This window comes from Papio anubis, chromosome 6 (genome assembly GCF_008728515.1).
Source record: "Papio anubis isolate 15944 chromosome 6, Panubis1.0, whole genome shotgun sequence".
Taxonomy (NCBI): domain Eukaryota; kingdom Metazoa; phylum Chordata; class Mammalia; order Primates; family Cercopithecidae; genus Papio; species Papio anubis.
This window is the reverse complement of record NC_044981.1, coordinates 19,772,692-19,795,139: the sequence shown is the minus strand read 5'-3', so window position 1 is coordinate 19,795,139 and position 22,448 is coordinate 19,772,692. Positions and strand designations below refer to the sequence as shown.

At 41.6% G+C, this 22,448-nt stretch overlaps 1 long non-coding RNA gene across 1 annotated transcript in view; it reads left to right on the top strand.

The window, feature by feature from the left end:
• The first annotated feature begins 20,155 nt into the window (after positions 1–20,155).
• Positions 20,156–22,448, top strand: part of LOC116275252 — a 29,915-nt gene continuing 27,622 nt past the window's right edge. The window contains exon 1 of the long non-coding RNA XR_004184207.1: positions 20,156–20,236. This is a non-coding gene — a long non-coding RNA (uncharacterized LOC116275252). The remainder of the gene's footprint in view (positions 20,237–22,448) is intronic.

Genomic DNA, 22,448 nt, shown 5'->3' with positions numbered 1-22,448 from the left:
ACTTCAGAAGCTGAGACGACCACAGATCCACCAAAAGAGACGAAACTCTTAATACGTCCAAACATCAGAAGGATGTAAGTCTGGACACACCTTTTTAAAAAACTGTAGCATTCGCCATGAGGGTCTGCGGTTTCATTCTTGAAGTCGGTGACACCAAGAACCCACCGATTCTGGACACAGTAAGAGTAAAGATTTTTTTTTCTTTCCCGTACCTATGCCATTGAGCCAGGACCATTTGTATTGAAGTCTGTGAGACCGAGAACCCACCAATTCTGGACACAATAAGAATAAAGATTTTTTTCCCCCCCATAGTTATCCAATGGAGCCAGAATCATTTGTAGAAAATTCTGATTTCTCCCATTGCATTGTAGTAAGTGGCCTCCTCATCATAAATCAGTTAATCTCATGTGTGTTTCAGTTCCTGGACTCCATTTTGTTTCATTAATCTTACCCAGTTTTGTGTTTTATGGCCATATATTTTAATGATTATTATTCCATAAGTATTAATACCTAGAGTATAAGCTTTCTTCAACAAACCAGATCATTTTGGTTAATTTTGGACTTCTGCATTTTTATATAAACTGTAGAATTTTATTTCCAATATCAATACAAAATTTGCTAGAATAAAATTGGGATTACGTTAATTTGCAGTTAAAGTTGGGAAGCACTGTTAGCTTTACAGCATTGAACCTTCCAGTTTGTGAACATGGTATATAACCTTTTAAGTATTTCTTTTAACATTTCTTTCCTAATTTGCAGTTTTAAATGCAGAGGTCAGGCAGATATTTGGTAGATTTATAATTAGGTATCGGAATTTTTAAAAAAGTACTTCTGGTGTTTTAATGGGTCGATTTGACTAGACTGCAGTCTCCAGTTAGTCAAACATGTCATGTCATAAACACATGTCTGTGAAGGCATTTTGCATGTGTGATTAAAGCCGTTAACCGCTTGACCTTAAGTGAGAGAGGTTACCCTAGAAAAAATCTGGGTGAGCCTTACTGAATAATGGGATGGCCTTCAAAACAGGGCTGAAGTTTTCCTTTTTACTTTGTTTGTTTGAGATGAAGTCACGCACTGTCGCCCAGGCTGGAGTGCAGTGGCACGATCTCAGCTCACTGCAACCTCTGCCTCCCAGGTTCAAGCAATTCTCCTTCCTCAACCTCCTGAGTAGCTGGGATTACAGGCACATACCACCACGCCCAGCTAATTTTTGTATTTTTAGTAGAGACAGGGTTTCACCATGTTGGTCAGGCTGGTCTCAAACTCTTGACCTCATGATCTGCCTGCCTATGCTTCTCAAAGTGCTGGGATTACAGGCATGAGCCCACCGCTGCCGGTTCCAGGTTTTTCTTACAAAGAGATAAAATTCTATCTGTGGATGGCAGCGCTGGCCTGTGCCCCTGAGTTTCATTCTGCTCATGATCTTTCCTTTCCTGGTTCCCTGGGGTAGGAATGTGGACTTGCTTAGCCTCCACAATAGTAAGCTAATTTTCTGTAATGAATTATCTATCTGCCTACATAATTACCATTTTATCCTCTACCTCCCACTGGTGCTGCTTCTCTAAGTGAGCACTGTCTGATACAGATTTTGGTACTGGATGTATTTCCAAAAGAACAGAATCTTAAGGATGAATTCTCTGAATTGTTGCTGAGCAGTACCTGGAATGATACAGTCAAAGCGTTGTTCAAATCACTGCCAGTGGATGCCCCAATCAAATCCCAATACCTCAGAAATATTACAACACTTTAATTAAGGTCATTAGATACCAAGGAGCAGGGCCAGGATTTAAACATCCATTTGTTGGACGAAGGTGTTAGCAGCTATGCTCTGCCGCTAGTGCCCATAGGCACTAGATTTACTTTGAGAGAAATTAATGTTTTAAGATTCACACTCTATATGATTGTGTAGGTTAAATATCTTTTCTTTCCTTTTGGTATTGTTGTTGAGAAGAATATATGGTTTGGGGGGTGTTAGATACGGGGAGAAACAGGGATCGACAAGCATTTTCTGATCAGATTTTGAATATTTAGTTCTATTCAGATCTTCACTACTCATTTTTCAGTGGTTGGTTTTTACTCTTCTCATGTCAAAGACCATATTAACTCACTCATACTCAAAAGCCAAAGAGACTTAAAAGCCAAAAAGAATGCATTTAAAAAAAAAATCTTCTTGCTGTTTACAGCAGTCTAATATGTATGAGTCCTCTCTTCTTGGAAGGAAGGATGAGCACAAGGAGCTATAATGGGCTTGATTTCCTTGGCCAGCGCGGGCAGAATGTTTTTGCATAGAGATTTGGAGGAACAATACCTGCTGCATTTTAATTTTTACAGAGACCGAAAGTATGTGTGAAAGTATGTGTGAGCTGAATGCACCCCGTGTGAACCTTGCAATTCAAATCTCCAAGGGAAGCAAGAACTTCATGGGTCCTACGCCACCCCTGGAGCAGCCATATCCAGGCACAGTCGTCTGTGAATGAGCAGGACCAAGGCATGCTGAGTGCAGAGCTTTACCCAAAGGACTGTTTGGGGCAATTCTTAATTCCTAAGGCATGGGGTATGATAGGGTGTAGAAAACCTGTTAGGAAATGAACAACCTAAAGAAAAAAGAGGGAGCAAGGAATGGCAAAACATTGGACTCGACTTTCCAACTACATTGAAGGAAAACTGTGTGAGAATAAAGAAAGCACGTGCCACAGATGCAGCCGGGAGTGGCTGGGGGCGACGCAGCAGTAGAAATCCTGCCTTAATATATTGCAGTAGAAAGATTTCTGGCTGTTCTTGTAGTATGTCTCAGAAACGTGAAGTTTTCTCCGTGGGAGATACGTTTAATTAATATACGTTTTGCTGACTTTGGGATTTGCAGAAGGCAAACAGTATTTGTATTTTCATGTCTCACAATAACCTAGTGAGATGGAGTTGTTATTCCCATTTTCCGGACAAGCTGAGGCCAGTGACTTGTCTAAAATTCCCAAGGAAGCTGGGAGATCCATCTGTTGAATATTTTTCAAATTGTGTCTTGAAAAAATATTGAGCAGTTATATTTCCAAAATACACTTTTGTGAGTCTTAGCTTCTCTGATTATCAAATAATATGTTGAGGTTGGCAAGGCAAGTGTTACGATGGTAAATGTGCCTACTTGAGGAAACTGAGGTTCAGTTGAGTGACACCACCATTCAGCCATGGAAACTAGAAACAGACTACATCCATTCTATTCCCTGGCCAGTGTAGAACTACTTATACACTGTAACCGTAACCTTCCAGCCTTTACACAGTTTCTCTCTCTGCAATACCCACACTCCAATGGGTAATTTCATGTGTCAACTTGACTGGGCTACAGGATGCCCAGATACCTGGTAAAGCATCATTTCTGGCTGTGTCTGTGAGGGTGTCTGCAGAAGAGATTAGCATTTGAATTCATGGGCTGAATGAAGAAAATCCACTCTCACCAATGTGGGTGAGCACCATGCAATCCTTGAGGGCCCAGATAGAACAAAAAGGCAGAAAAGGAGTGAATCTTCTTGAGCTGGGACAGCCAACTTCTGCCCCAGGACGTCAGAATTTCTGCTCCTTGGGTCTTGAAATTCCAGGACTTACACCATTAGCTTGCTTAGTCTTCAGGCCTTGGCTTGGGCTTTGTACTGAATTATGCTACTGGCTTTCCTGGTTCTTCTGCTTGCACATGGCAGATTGTGGGACCTCTCATTTTCCATAATCAAGGCAGTCAATTCCCATATTCCCATAATATATTTTCTTCTCTTTCTCTTTCTCTCTCTCTCTCTCTCTATGTGTATATATATATCCATCCTATTGGTTCATTTGTTTGGTAAACTCTAATTGATATACCTCCTAACTCCAACTCCTGAGCCTGACCATCAGGCTTTTGAGAGAGGGCTCAAGATCACCACAGCTAGAGTGGGGGCTGACCTGTGGCTGGGACCTGTGGGACTCATCTCTGGAGCTACTGGAAGAGGAGTCTGCCTAGTGCCCCACAGCTAGAAAAAGGTGACATTCTCACTGGGGTGGGGATTGGGGGTGGGCAGGAAAAAGCTGTTTTGCAAATAGTAAGTCTTTGAAGGTGTTCCATACAGCATTCACCAGATGAACAGTACCGGGCCATCATGGCCTTTGGCTCAGTCATCTTTCAGGCTGAGAGAAGCGCTCTCTCTCACTAACAGAGCCATCTGCCAAAGTCTGCTGTGAAACCAAACATCCATGTTTTGCTCCACCAACAGGTTACTGAGACGTAATGATCAGCTGGCTACCATTGAGCACTCACTAAGTGAGGAAGTGCGTTACTTACATTGCCTCATTAAGACCTGAAGTTGTTCAAAGTGACAGAAAGGGAAAATGAGGCCGGGCAAGGCACACAGAGGTGCCCAAAGTTTCCTACTTCGTAATGAGCCCAAGCAGGGCCTGAACATGTCACATAGGAGGGTGCATGTTTGATGCCTCTTAATTTACTTCTAGCCAGAGCAGGAAGGAAGGTCATTTAATACTGTACTTGAAAACTGATTTTTGCTCTACTAAAGATGCCACTACTGAATTTTCCCAGGGAATGAGCTGAGTCCTGCTTTCTTTCTATTAATTACCTGTGCAGGCAGCCTTGCACTTTTAATATTTCCTCACACCTGAGACTCTCTTTCAAGGTTATCTGACTGCATGCTAAGGTGAAGAAAATTCTTTTCAAACATTAGTGCTTAATGGACTTCAGCTCAAAGCAAGTGAACCACCTACAGTGTACCTACACTGTTCTGACCCACAATCCCCACCCAAATAAAGATAAAACTGGACTCTAGTCTCCAGGAGCTTTTAGTCTTTGGAAAAAGCATTACATTCAAATGAGATAGTTAGACATTGTTCCAGACAGACACTAATCTGTGACAATAAATACATAGAATAGTACTAATAATGAACAATGATAAATACTTTGGCAAAATATACTTAATAATACAGAGCAATGATCAGTCAGAAAAATGTCAGGTAGGATTTGAATAATTTCAAGGAATAATTGATAAGAGCATTTCCCCTGGTTTTAAGGGTAATTTTGAAAGTATTAATTTGTTGCATGAGATTTAAAAAAAAAAAACACCCATGTTGCCACTTAATTAAATTTTTTTGATATAGACTTAGGGAGAAGTGGTCAAGAGGGAGCCAACCATCCGCTTTGTCAATTCTGGAAAAGTCAGAAGAAAAATACTATTCCCTATATGTAGATATTCCATGAATTAATACAAAATAGCAGTTCTTAGAATAGTCATTGGTGTATACTAAAAATTCAGCAAATATTAGATATTTCAGTAAATATTTGATATTATTACCTCTTTGATGAAGCAATTGTATTTCAGGGAATGGTTCAAATGAATATGTTATATAATGCATAATGTTTTGTGATTGAGTTGGATCCCCTATGCTTTATTTTTCCTTGCAAAAAGTCAGGCTTTCCCATTTTGCATTTTTGTCAGTAGAGTGTCTTCGGCAAAACGCATAGCTTTGTAGCCCAGCTCAATAACTATACCGCTTCAGGTATTTTCTGGTATTTCACAAATCCATACATTTTTAAAAGAACAGATACCATTTTTAGTAATTCAAAAATGTTTTCTAGGTACTTGTTTATATTCAAAGTCTGTTATCTTGCATGAACATTCCCCAAAACATGCACCAGACACTTCTTTCATATTTTGGGTTGTCAGTATGAAATGTACTTAACTTTTCCCACAGCATCAGTTCTCTTTGCGAATTTTCAACACATTTCATATGCTTTGATAACAGATAATGCCTTGTTCTGCATTTACTTTCAAGAAAATTACTTCTTTGGTTTTATACCTTTACCTCATATTAAGAATACACTAATAAGCTTGTTGTCACAAGGAACTGAATGTAGCATTTGAAGAAGCCGTTTACAATGAGGGAAGTTTCCATTTCTGAGCACTATTGATACTAAGGTGTTGAATTACCTGCCCTGCTAGTTAAGTGTTCCCAGCCATTGCTGTCTTGCTCAACTGACTTGAATTTTGTAGAAGCTGAACTATTTGCAGGTCACACCGTTATGTGCAAGGTGAAAGTTCTTTCCTAATAAGCAACACATGAACTATAAATAGTGGGCTTAGTAGAGTGAAACAAATTGCCTATCATGATGAACTCACTGATGTGTTATTTGTGGTCCTGTTTACTTAAAGTCAATATAATGAAAATATGTTCTCATAAAAATTTGGAAATTATAGAAAGGAATAAAAAATATCCATCGACAATCACTGTTAACATGTTTATGTATGTCTTTTGATCTCCTGTGTATATTTAAAAAATCATTGAGATATGTACACATCATTTCATATCTTTTTAAAATACAGGCTGGGCGCACTGGCTCACACCTGTAATTGCAGCACTTTGGGAGGCCAAGGCAGGTGGATCACTTCAGGTCAGGCATTCAAGACCAGCCTGGCCAACATGGTGAAACCCTGTCTCTACTAAAAATATAAAAAAATTAGCTAGCCGTGGTGGCGGGCACCTCTAATCCCAGGTACTCAGGTGGCTGAGGCAGGAGAATCACTTGAACTCAGGAGGCAGAGATTGCGCCACTTCACTCCAGCCAGGGTGACAGAGTGAGACTCCGTTTCAACAAACAGACAAAAATACATCCCATTATAGTATTTTCCATCTGCCAGTCATTTTTTGTATAATCCTGACTAATGTCCGTGTTGGTAAATACAGAATCCTGGATTTTAGACTTGGCAGCCAACAGACTATACTCACATATTGTTTTCTCGTATCTGTAGTCATTTGGTTCATCATAGATTAAATACCCATGAACAGAAAACGTGTGTCTGCTTGGCCAGGCACGGTGGCTTACGCCTGTAATCACAGCACTTTGGGAGGTCGAGGCCGGTGGATCACGAGGTCAGGAAATGGAGACCATCCTGGCTAACACAGTGAAACCCCGTCTCTATTAAAAATACAAAAAATTAGCCAGGCGTGGTGGCGGGCGCCTGTAGTCCCAGCTACTTGGGAGGCTGAGGCAGGAGAATGGCGTAAGTAAACCCGGTAGGTGGAGCTTGCAGTGAGCTGAGATTGTACCACTGCACCCCAGCCTGGGTAACAGAGCGAGACTGTCTCAAAAAAAAAAAAAAAAAAAAAAGTCTGCTTTAAGACATTGCCACGATGCCTCAAACATTCACTTGATGTCTGTTCATTTTATTCGTGTCCATAACCTTTTAGCAAAATTTCATCGATTAATTCGTTTGCTATTCTAAGATATAAGTAAGGCATCAGAGCAGTTTATTTCTTGATATCACTCCTGCTCACTGTTTTGAAGAGGCCTAGCAAGCAGAAAACTTAAAGTAGCTTTCCTAGGATAGAATATCAACTGGGACCAGTAACTCCACAATCATTGTTATAAGAAGAGTCCATACTTATGTCCACAAATTACATACATTATGTAACCCTAAAATCTAAAGGAAGAATTTTACATTTTTCAGATTACAATAATGGGTGATGGGTGCACCAAAATCTCAGAAATCACCACTAAATAACTTACTCATGTAACGCAGCACTACTTGTTCCCCCAAAAACCTATGGAAATAAGAAATAGCATTTGTAAAATAATATTTTTAGCTTAATATATTACTAGGTGACTTTTTTTAGTTGAGGCTGATATTTTGCACTATTAATTTCACCAGTCTAAAATAAAGCTGCTGGGAAGTTTTTCCTGGATATGAACTGTGGTAATGAGGCACCTGCATGTCCACGTAGGATATACATGCGATTGATTTCCACCTCCTATTTTTTGTTAGCTTTATTGAGACATAATTTACATATAATAAAACTTTTCTTAGCCAGGCGCGCTGGCTCATGCCTGTAATCCCAGTACTTTGGGAGGCTGAGGCCGGTGAATCACCTGAGGTCAGGAGTTCGAGACCAGCCCAGCCAACATTGTGAAACCACATCTCTACTAAAAATACAAAAATTAGCCAGGTGTGGTGGTGCATGCCTGTAATCCCAGCTACTGGAGAGGCTGAGGCAGGAGAATTGCTTGACCATGGAGGGGCGGGGTTGCAGTGAGCTGAGATCATGCCACTGCACTCCAGCCTGGGCAACAGAGTTTCACTCTGTCTCAAAATAAATAAACAAAAATTTAAAATTCTTTTTATTTTAGATACAGGATCTTGCACATTGCCCAGGCTGGAGTTCTGTGGTGCAATCATAGCTCGCTGCAACCTCAAACTCCTGGGCTCAAGGGATCCTCTTGCCTCCCAGGTAGCTGGGACTACGGGTACACACCACCACACTGGCCAATTAAAAAAAATATATTTTTTTTGTAGAGATGGGAATCTCACTATGTTGCTCAGGCTGGTCTTGAACTCCCTGGCCTTAAGTGATCCTCCTGCCTCGGCCTCCCAAATTGCTGGGATTGCAAGTGTAAGCCACTACCCTGGCCTAAAGTTCAATTTTAAGCATATAATTTGATAAATTTTGACAAATGTATGCAGCTCTGTGACAACTACCACAATCATGATATAGAACATTTCCATTACTCCTAAAAGTTGCAGTGAGCCTCTTGGCAGTGACTCCCTTTCACCTGCCTCTTGAGTCCATGGCAGCAATGATCTGCTTTTTATCACTATACTCTGACTTTTCTAGAATTTCATATACATGGAATTTGATAGTCTTTTTTTGGTTCTCTCACTTAATATAATGCTTTTTGTAATATCTATCTTACTGTTTGTTATCAGTTCATTCTTCTCTGTTGCTGAATAATTCACTTATTAGTTAATCCCTTCACCAGTTGATAGGTGTTTGAGTTCTTTCTAGTTTTTCACAATTATTGACATTAAAAATAAAGCAGCTCTGAACTTGAACACAAATCTTTGTATAGACGTATACTTTCATTTTTCTTGGGTAAGTACTTAACAGTGGAATTGCTGGACCATATAGTATGTGTATATTTAACTTTATAAAGAACTGCTTTATAATTTATTTTCCAAAGCGGCAGATCCATAAGCAATGATTTAAGGCAAGAGGATTGCTTGAGCCCAGGAGTTTGAGGTTACAGTAAGCTATAACCATGCCACTGCATTGCAGCTTGAGTGACAGAGTAAGACCCTGTTTCTAAAAAAATAAGAGCAAACACTTTGTATACAAACCTTTATTGTTACATGTTATGCAAATATTTTCTCCTAATTTGTAGGTTACCTTTTCACTTCCTTAACAGCATTTTTTAAACAAAATTTTAGCAAACTTGTAACATTTTGATGACATCCAATCAATTTTTTCTTTTTGGGTCCTAGTTAAAACATATTTGCCCAATCCAAAGTCAATAAGATTTTCTTCTGTGCCTTCTTCTAGAAGTTGTACGATTTTATTTTTATATTTGTCTCTGATCCTTTTTTTTTTTTTTTTTTGAGATGGAGTCTTGATCTGTTGCCCAGGCTGTAGTGCAGAGGTGTGATCTTGGTTCATTGCAACTTCCGCCTCCTGGGCTCAAGCGATTCTTGTGCTTCAGTCTCCCGAGTAGCTGGGATTACAGGCATGGGTCATCATACCTGGCTAATTTTTGTATTTTTAGTAGAGACAGGGTTTCACCATGTTGGCCAGGCTGGTCTCAAACTCCTGACCTGATGTTATCCACCCAGCTTCGCCTCCCAGAGTGCTGGGATTACAGGTGTGAGCCACTGCATCTGGCCTGTGATTCACTTTTGAGTTAATTTTTTGGTGTATGTGAATCAAATGTTTTCACTTTTTTGCATATGGATTTTTTTTTTTTCTAACACCAGTTATTGAAAAGTTTTCCATTTTTCCATTGAATTTTCCTAGAATAGTTGTCAAAAAAACCCTCCAATTTTTTATATGTGCACGTGATACGGTATGGTTTGGCTCTGTGTCCCCACCTAAATCTCATCTCGAATTGTAGTCCTCACTTGTTGGGGGAGGTAGCTGGTGGAAGGTGATTGGGTCATGGGGGTGGTTTCCCCCATGCTATTCTTGTGGTAGTGAGGGATTCCTCATCAGATCTGATGGTTTAAAAGTGTCTGTCAGTTTCCCTTAGTCGCTTTCCTGTCACCATGTGAAGGTCCTTGCTTCCTCTTCACCTTCTACTGTGACTGTAAGTTTCCTGAGACCTCCCCAGGCATAGCAAGTTGTAAGTCAATTAAACCATTCTTCTGCATACATTACCCAGTTCAGGTATTCTTTAGAGTGGTGTGAAAACAGACTGTGAATATACTTTTGATGCTCAGGCCCAGTTCCTGAAAGCAGTGGGCATGTCAGACCATCAGGCAATTCAGATCTTGGTGGTATCACATTAAAAACAGGCTGCATCGTTTTTAGTAGAGGTAGGTTCTGTTAATGATTGCTGCAACCAGAAGTGAAGACTTCTTTCTTACACACAGTGCAGAAAGAACTGCAGTTCTTGCAGCCACAACTCCAGCATAGCACTCATGATCAGCCTTGAATACGTAAGACAGTGTTGCAATGTTCTGGCCTTGCTGGTAGCAGCTGTGGGCATGGTTCTCTGAACGGAATCTTTTGTTCCGCATTATGGTCATGTTATTCCAGAACCCAGATCCTTTTTTTTTTTTTTTGAGAGGGAGTCTCGTTCTGTCCAGAGTGCAGTGGCATGATCTCGGCTCACTGCAACCTCCACCTCCTGGGTTCAAGCAATTCTCGTGTCTCAGCCTCTTGAGTAGCTGGGACTACGGCTGCACGCCACCATGCCTGGCCAATTTTTGTATTTTTAGTAGAGACAGGGTTTCACCATATTGGTCAGGCTGGTCCTGAACTCCTAACCTCAGGTGATCAACCCACCTCAGCTTCCCAAAGTGCTGGGATTACAGGCATGAGCCACTGCACCCAACCAGATCCATTTTTAAAACTATCTTCCTTAGTGTTTCTTTTTTATTGGATTCAAATGCCAGTAGTTACAAGCTACTAATTTATTGAGGCTTTACCCTGATACAGTTTACAATGCATCTTTTCAGGCATATATCATATTTGTGAATCAGACATTGACAATCACAAGGCACTGAAATGATTATATTCAATTGCCACAATTTGAAGCCCTTGAAATAGGATACCTGAGACAATGCATTCCACATTCCAGTGTCTCATTTGATGATCAATGTATTAATCAGAATCAGAGAAGATACCATACTATATACTTGTCAAAATAAACTTATTAGAAATACATTAGTTCTAACTAAAATCTTGCATTGATTTATCATTTGTTTTATTAATAGTAAGTGTTACACCTGCTCTCAAATCTGCTAATAAAAAAGATACCTGTTTCCTAGACAGATTGAAGTTAAATGGTTAGCATAATTCCTGTGTGTGTGTGGAGAGAAACGATACTAGCTCACTGGTATACTCCATTGGCATGCCTTATTTTCAGGAAAACAAAGAGAAGAACAGCTACTGGAAGCAACTGATATCCCTGCACAGGTTGGAGTTGATATGCAAATTTATAAACACAATGTTTCCATTCTGGATAAGCTATACAGAATCACACCAGCAGGGGTTTGATACTGTATTTTCTTCTGTTTTAGCTGTGTTGTCACTTCAGAAGCTGTGAAACTAAGAATCTCTAAAAGATGTGTTAAGAGATTCAAAACCCCAGCAGAGAACTATGTAACAATAAGAAATCATACAAAAAGTAAACAATAAAATATTCCACAGTACAGGGAGGGTTTTTACAAAATGTATTTATAAATTTGGGATAGTGTCAGTTTAGTATGACTTTTGTTACTCCCTATTGTTAACATAATGCTTAAGGAACTTTTAAAGATAGTGTACACATTGGATTAGTCCAGAGCTAGTTAGGGAATAGTTTTTTCTTTTTTTTTTCCAGACAGTTTCCCTCTTGTCACCCAGGCTGGAGTGCAGTGGTGCGATCTCAGCTCACTGCAACCTCTGCCTCCCGGGTTCAAGAGATTCTCCTACCTCAGCCTCCGAAGTTGTTGGGATTACAGGCGCCTGCCACCATGGCCAGCTAAGTTTTTGTATTTTTGGAAGAGACGAACTCCTGACCTCTAGTGATCTGCCCTCCTTGGCCTCCCAAAGTGTTAGGATTACAGGCGTGAGCCACCGCACCAGGCCAAGAATAGTTTTTGTCTTTAAGCTCTGTTTTACTTCTATATAGGCATAACTCAGAGATATCACAGGTTTGGTTCCAGGCCACCAGAATAAAGCAAATGTCACAGTAAAACAAGTCACACATTTGTTTTTTGGTTTCTCAGTGCATATAAAGGTTACACTATACCATACATACTCTATTAAGTGTGCAATATAGCATTATGGCTTTAAAAATGTGCATAATTTAAAAATACTTTGTTGCTAAAAATTGCTGACAATCATCTGAGACTTCGGTGAGTCATAATCTTTCTGTTGGTGGAGAGTCTTGTCTGGATGTGGATGGCTTCTGAGTGGTTAGGTTGGTGGTTGCTGAAGGTCGACGTGGCTGTGCCAATTTCTTAAAATAAGACAACAGTGAAGGTTGCCACATTGGTTGACACTTTCTTTCACAAAATATTTCTCTGTAGCATGCGATGCTGTTTGATAGCATTTTACTCACATAGAACTTCTTTCAAAATTGGAGTCAATCCTCTCAAACCCCGGCACTGCTTAATCAACTAGGTTTATGTAATATTTTAAATCCTTTTTTGTCATTCAACAATGTTCATAGCATCTTCATCAGGAAAATATTCCATCTCCAGAGACTGCTTTCTTTGCTCATCCATAAGAAGCAACTTCTCATGCACTAAAGTTTTATTGTGAGATTACAGCAATTGTCACATCTTCAGACTCTACTTCTTTTTTCTGTTTCTTTTTTTTTTTTTTTTTTTTGACATGGAGTCTCGCTCTGTTGCCCAGGCTGGAGTGCAGTGGTGCGATCTCGGCTAACTGCAAGCTCTCCCTCCTGGATTCATGCCCTTGTCCTGCCTCAGGTGCCCACTACCACACCCGGCTAATTTTTTTTTTGTTTTGTATTTTTTAATAGAGATGGGTTTCACCGAGTTAGCCAGGATGGTCTCGATCTCCTGACCTCGTGATTCGCCCGCCTTGGCCTCCCAAAATGCTGGGATTACAGGCTTGAGCCACTGCGCCCGGCCCAGACTCTACTTCTAACTCTAGTTCTCTTGTTATTTCTACTACATCTGTGGTTCTTTCCTCCCCTGAAGCCTAGAACCCCTCAAAGTCATCCATTAGGGTTGGAATCAACTTCTTCCAAACTCCTGTTAATGTTGATATTCTGATTTTTTTTTTTTTTTTTTTTTTTGAGGCAGGGTCTCACTCTGTTGCCCAGGCTGGAATGCAGTTACATGATTATGGCTCACTGCAGCCAGCCTTGAACTCCTGGGCTTAATAGACCTCCCACATCAGCCTTCCAAGTAGCTGGGACTACAGGCACATGCCACCATAACCAGTTAGTTGGTTTTTTTTTTCTCCTGGAGACAGGGTTTTGCCATGTTGCTCAGGCTGGTCTTAGTCTCAACTCCTGGGCTCAAGTTATCCTCCCAGTTCAGCCTCCCAAAGTGCTGGGATTATAGGGGTGAGCCACTGTGCCCGGTCATGGATGTTCTTAATGGCATCTAGAATGGTGAACTCTTTCCAGAAGGTTTTCAATGTACTTTGCCTAGATCCATCAGAGGAATCACTGCTTGTGACTTTACAAGATGTATGTATGTATGTATTTTGAGATGGAGTCTCGCTCTGTCGCCCAGCCTGGAGTGCAGTGGCACGATCTCGGCTCACTGCAAGTTCTGCCTCCCAGGTTCACGCCATTTTCCTGCCTCAGCCTCCTGAGTAGCTGGGACTACAGGCGCCGCCACCTCGCCCGGCTAATTTTTTTTTTTTGTATTTTTAGTAGAGATGGGTTTTCACCGTGTTAGCCAGGATGGTATCGATGTCCTGACCCCGTGATCCGCCTGTCTCAGCCTCCTAAAGCGCTGGGATTACAGGCGTGAGCCACTGCGTCCAACCTAAGATGTATTTCTTAAGTAATAAGATTTGAAAGTCGAAATGACCCCTTGATACATGGGCTACAGGATGAATGCTGTGTTAGCAGGCATGGAAACAACATGCCTGTCCCGTACATCTCCATCGGAGCTCTTGGGTAACCAGGTGCATTGTCAATGAGTAGTAATATTTGAAAGGCATTTTTTCCCAAATGAAAGATCTCAACAGTGGGCTTAAAACACTCAGTAAACCATGCTGTAAACAGATGTGCTGTCATCCACGCTTTGTTGTTTTATTTATGGAGCAGAAGTAGAGTAGATTTAGCATAATTTTTAAGGGCCCTAGGATTTTTGGAATGGTAAATGAGCACTAGCTTCAACTTAATGTCACCAACTGCATTAGTCCCTAACAGAGAGTCAACCTGTCCTTTGAATCTTTGAAGCCAGGTATTGGCTTCTCCTCTCTAGCTATGAATTCCCAGATGGCATCCTCTTCCAATATAGGCCTGTTTCATGTACACTGAAAATCTGCTGTTCAGTGTAGCTACCTTCATCAATGATCTTAGCTAGATCTTCTGGATAACTTGTTGCAGATTCTATATCAGCACTTGTTGCTTCACCTTATACTTTTATGTTCTAGAGATGGCCTCTTTCCTTAAACATCATGAACCAACCTCTGCTAGCATCAGACTTTTCTTCTGCAACTTCATCTCTCTCAGCCTTCACAGAATTAAGAGTTGGAGTCTTGCTCTGAATTAGGCTTCAACTTATGGGAATGTTGTGGTTGGTTTGATCTTCTATCTGGACCACTCAAACTATCTACATAGTAGCCATAAAGCCGTTTTGTGTTCTTATCATTTGTGTGTTCACTGGAGTAGCACTTTTTAATACTATTTTTGAATTACTTTTCCTTTGCATTCACAAGTTGGTTAACTGTTTGGTGCTAAAGGCCTAGCTTTTAGCCCAACTTGTCTTTAGATATGCCTTCCTCACTAAGCTTAATCATTTCTAGCTTTTGATTTAAAGTGAAAGATGTACAACTGTTTCTTTCGCTTGATCACTTAGAAGCCATTGCAGGGTTTTTAATTGCCTAATTTCAATATCATTGTGTCTCAGGAAATAGGGAGGCCCAAGGGAAGGAGAGACATGGCCAAATGACTGGTTGGTGGAACATTCAGAACAGACACAACCACACAACATTTGTGTATTAAATTTGCCATCTTATATGGATGCAATTTACGCCACTCCCCAAAATTACAATAGTAACATCAAAGATCACTGATCACAGATCACCATAACAGATATTACAATAATGTAAAAGTTTGAAATATTTTAAGAATTACCAAAATGTAACACAAATACACAAACTGAGCACATGCTATTGGAAAAATGCCAATAGGCTTGCTCAAAGCGGGGTTTCCACAAACCTTCAATTTGTAAAAAGAAAATACAGTATCTGTTGGGTGGGCTGGCTTGTGCCTGTAATTCCACCTACCCAGGAGGCTTGAGGCATGAAGATTGCTTGAGCCCAGGGGTTCGAGGCTGTAGTGAGCTATGATCACACCACTGCACTCCAGCCAGGATAACTGAGACCCTATCTCTAAATACACCGCAAAAGCAGTAACAACAAAACTCCCAATATCTGTGAAGCACAATAAAGTAAGGTATATCTGTATCTCCCAGAGGTTCTCGTATACACATTGCAATTAATTTTGGGAGGATTAAGCCTACTTCTAAGCATCTCTTACTAAAATTAAAGTACAGAAAATCTGTACTTTATGTAGCTCTACATTTTAGCAAATTTCTGAATTGAATCTTAGAATAGTCACAGGAAAATCAGAAGTGAGTAAACTTGGAGATTCTAGGTCTTCATTTCAGCCAGATAGAAAGAAGCCTATCAGATCTTGTCTCGTCTCCTGGTGGGAATTCATCCTTCCTGTATAGCTTCGGTACCTGTCCCCAGGAGTGGCCAGACAACCTCCCTGTCTTCAAGATCAGTCCCACTTTAGAAAGGAAGGGCAACATTGATTTAGATATAACAATTCTAAAGGCTATTGATCTCACTCTGATCTGGAACTCAGTTATGGCAATACATTCCTGGTTAGCTCCCAGGACCCAAGTGTCTGTTCTGCTAGTAATCCCTCTTACCATAACTTGTAAAGATCTTGAAGTAGAACACCAACATAAAGAAAGGCAGAAATAAAACACAGCAGCAGAAAGAACACAGTAGTTCACCTGGGCTTTTCCTGGGCCATTATTCATGGGCATCTTTGTACCCAGCGTGACTTCAAGCCCAGGGGATGAATCCTGTTTTAGGTCCAGATTTCCAGTTGGCTTCCTCATTTTGTAGTTCATCTAACCTGATAATCCAATGAAAAACAAAGCAAGTACCAGAATCTGGCTTTCTGTCTAGTGCTCATTCTATTAAATTACATTGCATGACCGTCTGAACAAAAACCCATATGGGACTTCACTTTATTCTTCACTTATCTGCTGTTTATGTTTATTTTTCTGACTCTGTTGAACCTGATGATGCTGCAAAATGAAGTTTTGTTTACTTACTTTAGAAAAGAAGTTGTGATAATTGGGTGGTTACTGATGGTCTGTTCACTAGAGGAGACACTTCAAGCAGGAATCATTTATTTGATGAGATTTATCTCAGTTTAGGAAACAGTACCCTGAACCTTCTGATCATGATCCTAAATTGGCTATTGTAGTATCGGGATTCACCAAATTGTAGTTGTTACAAAGGCATTAAACAGGGAGTGGCAGGGGATGAGAGAAATCTTGCTTGGTGAGCCTTTACTCTTATTAAGAAAGGAAAATATTTGTTAACTAGTACAATTCCTTTCGGTTTGTGTATGCAGAAAACCCCAGTGAATATTCTCTTAAGCTCATTGTGCTAACCAGGATCCTTTGGCAACATGATTGGTCACATGACCTACTTTAATTCTAAAGGAAGCTAGAAAGCCAGTATCCTGATTTTTGGCTTTGTAGTGAGAGTCAAGCAAGAGAAAGGAGGGTAAGAAATGGTTGTCATGTCTGCCACAAATAATCTTCTCATTTCTTTGTTCATTCACCTTCCTAGACAGGACCTCTGATCTTCTAGCTCTTAATCATTAGTTCTTCATATTTACTCTGTTATACTGTTGGTTATATTTTTCTCTGTGTACATTTAGTTCCTTAGTATTTCTCCATTACTAATGGGATGAAGTTCAAATTCCAGATGAAAGTATCTGAGTTCCTTTATGCTTGACCTCTCCCATTGTTTCCAGCCACTTCTGTTTCCATTCCCTTAAAGACACTGGGATGCTACCATGTGGATACTGGTTTTTTGTATTGTTTTGTTTTTTGGCAGAGTCTTGCTCTGTCCCCCAGGCTGGAGTGCAGTGGCATCATCTCGGCTCACTGCAACCTCCGCCTCTGGGGTTCAATCAATTCTCATGCCTCAGCCTTCCAAGAGAGTAGCTGTTGAGAGGTGACAATGTGCTAGCAGCCCTCAATCTCAGCGCCTCCTCGGCCTCGGCGTCCACTCTGGCGGCGCTTCAGGAGCCCTTCAGCCTGCCATGGCACCGTGGGAGCCCCTCTTTGGGCTGGCTGAGGCCGAAGCTGCCTCCCTCTGCTTGTGGGGAGGTGTGGAGAGAGACACTGGCAGGAACCAGGGCTGCACATGGCGCTCGCGGGCCAGTGCGAGTTCCAGCGGGCGCGGGTGCGGGCGCGGGCTCAGCGGGCCCCGCACACAGAGCGTCTGGCTGGCACCACGGGTCCAGGGCAGTGAGGGGTTTAGCACCTGGGCCAGCAGCTGCAGAGGTTGCGCTGGGTCCCCCAGCAGTGCTGGCCCGCCGGCACCACACTCAAATTTTAGCTGGGCCTTAGCTACTTCCTCGCGGGCCAGGACTCCAGACCTGCAGCCTGTCATGTCTGAGCTCCTTCCCCTGCAGTGGGCTCCCACGCGGCCTGAGCCTCCCCAACGGGTGCCGCCCCCTGCTCCTTGGCGCCTGGTCTTATCGACAGCCCAAGGGCTGAGGAGTGCAGGTGCAGCTTGGGACTGGAGGGCAGCTCCGCCTGCAGCCCTGGTGCAGAATTCACTGGGTGAAGCCAGCTGGGCTCCTGAATTGGATGGGGACTTGGAGAACTTTTATATCTAGCCAGAGGATTATATGTGCACCAATCAGCACTCTGTGTCTAGCTTAGGGTTTGTTAATACACCAACTGGTACTCTATATCTAGCTAACCTAGTGGAGAGTTGGAGGACTAGCACTCTGTGACTCTGTGTCTAGCTCAAGGATTGTAAATGCACCAGTCAGCACTCTGTGTCTAGCTCAGGGTTTGTGAATACACCAATCAGCACTCTGTGTCTAGCTAACTCTGTATCTAGCTAACTAGGACTCTGTGACTCTGTGTCTAGCTCAAGGATTGTAAACCCACCAATCAGCACTCTGTCAAAATGGACCAATTAGCTCTCTGTAAAGTAAACCAATCAGCCCTCTAAAATGGACCACTCAGCAGGATGTGGGTGGGGCCAGACAAGGGAATAAAAGCAGGCTGCCCCAGCTAGCCAGAGGCAACCTGTTGGGGTTCCCTTCAACCTTATGGAAGTTTTGTGTTTTAGCTCTTTGCAATAAATCTGGCTGGTGCTTACTCTTTGGGCCCATGGTGCCTTTATGAGCTGCAACACTCACCGCGAACTTCGGTCCTAAAGCCGGCGAGACTGCGAACCCGCCGGGAAGCATGAACTCCAGAGGAGCTGCTCTTGAGAGCTGTAACACACACCACGAAGGTCTGCAGCTTCACTCCTGAGAGCGAGACCTTGAAGCCACCAGAAGGAAGAAGCTCCCAGACACATCTGAATGTCTGAAAGAACAAACTCCGGACACACCATCTTTAAGAACTGTAACACCGCGAGGGTCCGTGGTTTTCTTCTCTAAGTCAGTGAGACCAAGAACCCGATTCCGGAAACACTGGCTGCTATGCCTGCCTAATTTTCTCTGTTGTTTTTTAAAAGTGGAAGAGTGGCTCAGGCTCATGTTGCAATGAAATGTAGTTAGCATTTAGTCATTTATCAAGATAATCCCAATCAACAGCTCTTCTGAGAAGCCTTCTGAAGGCCATCCCCCCCTTAGCACTGACTAAGCCTCGTTGTAATGGTTTTTTTACGTGGTTTGTCTTTTTCTACACTTGAACATTTCTTGTGTAGTGGGCTGAGAGAGACGGGCGAGCATTATGAGCGCCCCAAGGAAAAGAACTATATTTTATAGTTTTCCTGTTTTCCCAATAACAGCCCAACAGAATGAATAACCCTAGTCAGGTTGTTTAAAAAAAAAAAAAATATTTGATTCATTGATGAACTAAATGAGCAAAAGATATTTTTAAAACCTTGTAACATCAATGGAGATTTATACTGTTGTTAGCCTACCGCTTTGGTCCTGATGTAAGATACTGACTGCCCAATGTACCATAGTGGCCATAGCATCTCTTTTCCTGGTCTCTTCTCCCAAGAATGTGTCTTTAAGTGTGTGTGTGTGACTTCCTTATTTTTCTTTCTTGTAACTTCCCCACCATCAATAATGGCAATTTCATATTCCTCATTACTTGTCTGCTCATGTCTGATTTCACACTATCATCAGGTAGAAGACACTTCTCTGCCTCAGTGGAGTGGTAATAGTCTTTGTATCCAAACGCTAGGATGAATCTATGCTAGCACAGAAACCATTTAATATTCACAGCACTGACCTCTGGCAAACAGATTTTGTGCACAATGCCATGAAGCTTGATTAATCGAGGAATGAATCATATTTTCCCCACAGAAAATAATCTGAAGACTAGTTTTCTTATAGATTTTTCATTCTATTAAAAATGGAAATACTGAATTCACATTGCTTAATACATACTAATACAGATTTTAGAAAATTCTCTGGTTGGTTTTATACCTTCCCACAGGGTGTGAGTATCCCTAGAGTATCTATAGAAGTTGTCAGGGAGACAGACCGTCATTAGAACAGTTAGTGAGTCAGCCAGCTTGCTTCATAATAGGTAAAAGAATATCTCCAGTATAAGAGGACCATGTAAATAATGGAAGAGGTAAAAGTAAAATGGTACATCTTTAGATACGTATTTATTTTTTATGTGCATACATGTTTATGTCAGAGCTACTGATACTCTTTAGAAGCTCAAGCCCATGACATTTGGATTTCTTGGCCAGGACCATATTGGACAGTAACAACAACAACAAAAATTTTTTTCTGCCTATTTGATTTACTTGGAGGCATTCACAGAGCAAAATTGGGAAACAGGTGAAGTTTTACTATTCTTATTCTTTCAGTAAACACTTGGAGGTGACTGGGAAAAACCACGTCCTTTGGGAGTTAGTCAGATGTGGGATGGAAGCCATATATTGGTTGTGTGACTTTGGGGAGGCTGCTTAGTCATTTTAAACTTTGTTTTCTACATCTGTAAAAGACAGGTAATGTTCCTTATCGCTAGCGTGGCATGGCTAGGAGTACTCAGTGGTAAGTACTCAATAAATGGTGGCCATTACCATTACTATTATTACTACTGTTACTACCTCTCATATGCCTGGGGAACCGCATAAGACTGGGCACAATCATTGCTCACAAGGAGCTTTCACTTTACTTGGGGTGGACGACCATAAACAACTAATTATATCATAGGACAGCATAATTTTAGGGCAATAAAAAGGGTAGAAACAGAACATTGTGGGATTAGAGAAGGGGTAAATTGGGACTACATGGAGACAACAGAGAAAGCTTCATGAGGACGAGGAATCTGCGCTGAGCCTCAGAAATGAGCAGGATCTTCACAGAGAAAGGGGAAAGGAACTGATTTTGTTACACCCAAACAGCTCTTTAGCCCATTTGCTCACAGTTGTTTCTATCTCATTCTTCCTCCTTTTTATACCTAGTATCCTCCTCAAAGAAGAATAGGATACTGTTGTCTGTAGGGGAAGTATTCTCCGTTGTTACATTGTATGTAACTGCCTTGTGGAAGGCATATGGAAGCCTGTGTAATCGTAAGAAACTGTTGTGTCGTGGTGTGTTTGTAAAGGTCAGAGACCTACTGGATTTGAGTGGGTCTCGGTCACCTTGGAAAGAGTGTCTCAGGCTGGACAGCCAAAACCCAGAGAGACAAATCCTGGTGGACAGCAGGGTAACTCTTTTGGTCTGACCTGTGAGCTTAGTCGGATGTCAGAGAGGTGGTTCCCTTTGGAAGGTGTCAGCAGCTTCCCTACAGAGATAGATTGGTTATGGGGAGTTATTGGGGAACCTAAGCAACTTGACAGAGAGGATGTGGGGGTCCTTTGGTGCCCTCAACTGAGCAAGCCCTTGATGTGAGCCAAGTGTGACCTTGCTTTGTGAGGTCATGCACACCTGGGTTTGGATTCCAGCTCTGTCATTTACCAATGATTGATCTTGCACAAGTTCCTAAATCTCTGAATCTTGTACCACTTACAAAGCATGAGTAATGAAACCTTCCCTATATGATTGATGTGGGGACAAAATGAAATAGCTCCCAGACATGTAAAGCCCCTAGATACAGAGTCATAGTGTGTGACTTCCCTTTCTTTCTTTCCTTTTCTTGTTTTTCTCTATTTCCCCCGCTCCTGTCAGCATTGTATTTTAATACAGAATAAAGACCTGGGTGTTCCAGTCAGTATCTGCTATGCTAAGAGGCACTAAAAAAAGAAGTTTTAGTCATACATGACTCAGAATATTAGTAGAAGAGCATGGTATTCCTGAGGTTTAGCATGGGGGCTGCCACAGAAACCACAGGGAGAAGGACCCAAAGCGGTAAAACTGGTGAGGAGACTGGGTGCGATGGCTCATGCCTGTAATCCTAGCGCTTTGAGAGGCTGAAGCGGGTGGATCACTTGAGATCAGGAGTTCGAAACCAGCCTGGCCAACATGGTGAAACCCTGTCTCTACTAAAAATACAAAAAAAAAAATTAGTGGGCATGGTGACGCAGTGACTGTAATCCCAGTTTCCTGGGAGGCTAAGGCAGGAGAATTGCTCAAACCCAGGAGGAAGAGGTTGCAGTGAGCTGAGATTCCACCACTGCACTCCAGCCTGGGAGACAGAGCAAGACACTGTCTCAAAAAACAAAACACAAAACAAAACAAAAACAAAGCAAAACCAAACAAAACAAAAAACTGGCAAGGAGCGGAATAGGAAAGAGTCGATGCCCCAAGAAACCAAACTTCCTCAGTAGTAGATTCTCCTTCCAGTGCTAAATTTTAATGGCTTTGAGTTTTACTAAGAGAGGAAGTACCCCCTTCTAACGATATCCATACTTTAGTGTAAAATTAAGTAAGTGTATAGCTTCTTCTGCAGCCATTTTTGAAATGAAAAATTTTGCTTCACATGAAAGGAATTTGAAGAATTCTTAGGGAAGATTTTGTGGGGGAGGACAAGCCTGGGGGTCAGGGAAATTTACTCAAGGTCACTGTACTCAGAAATTAAACTTTTATATCAGTGGTTTATCACAGT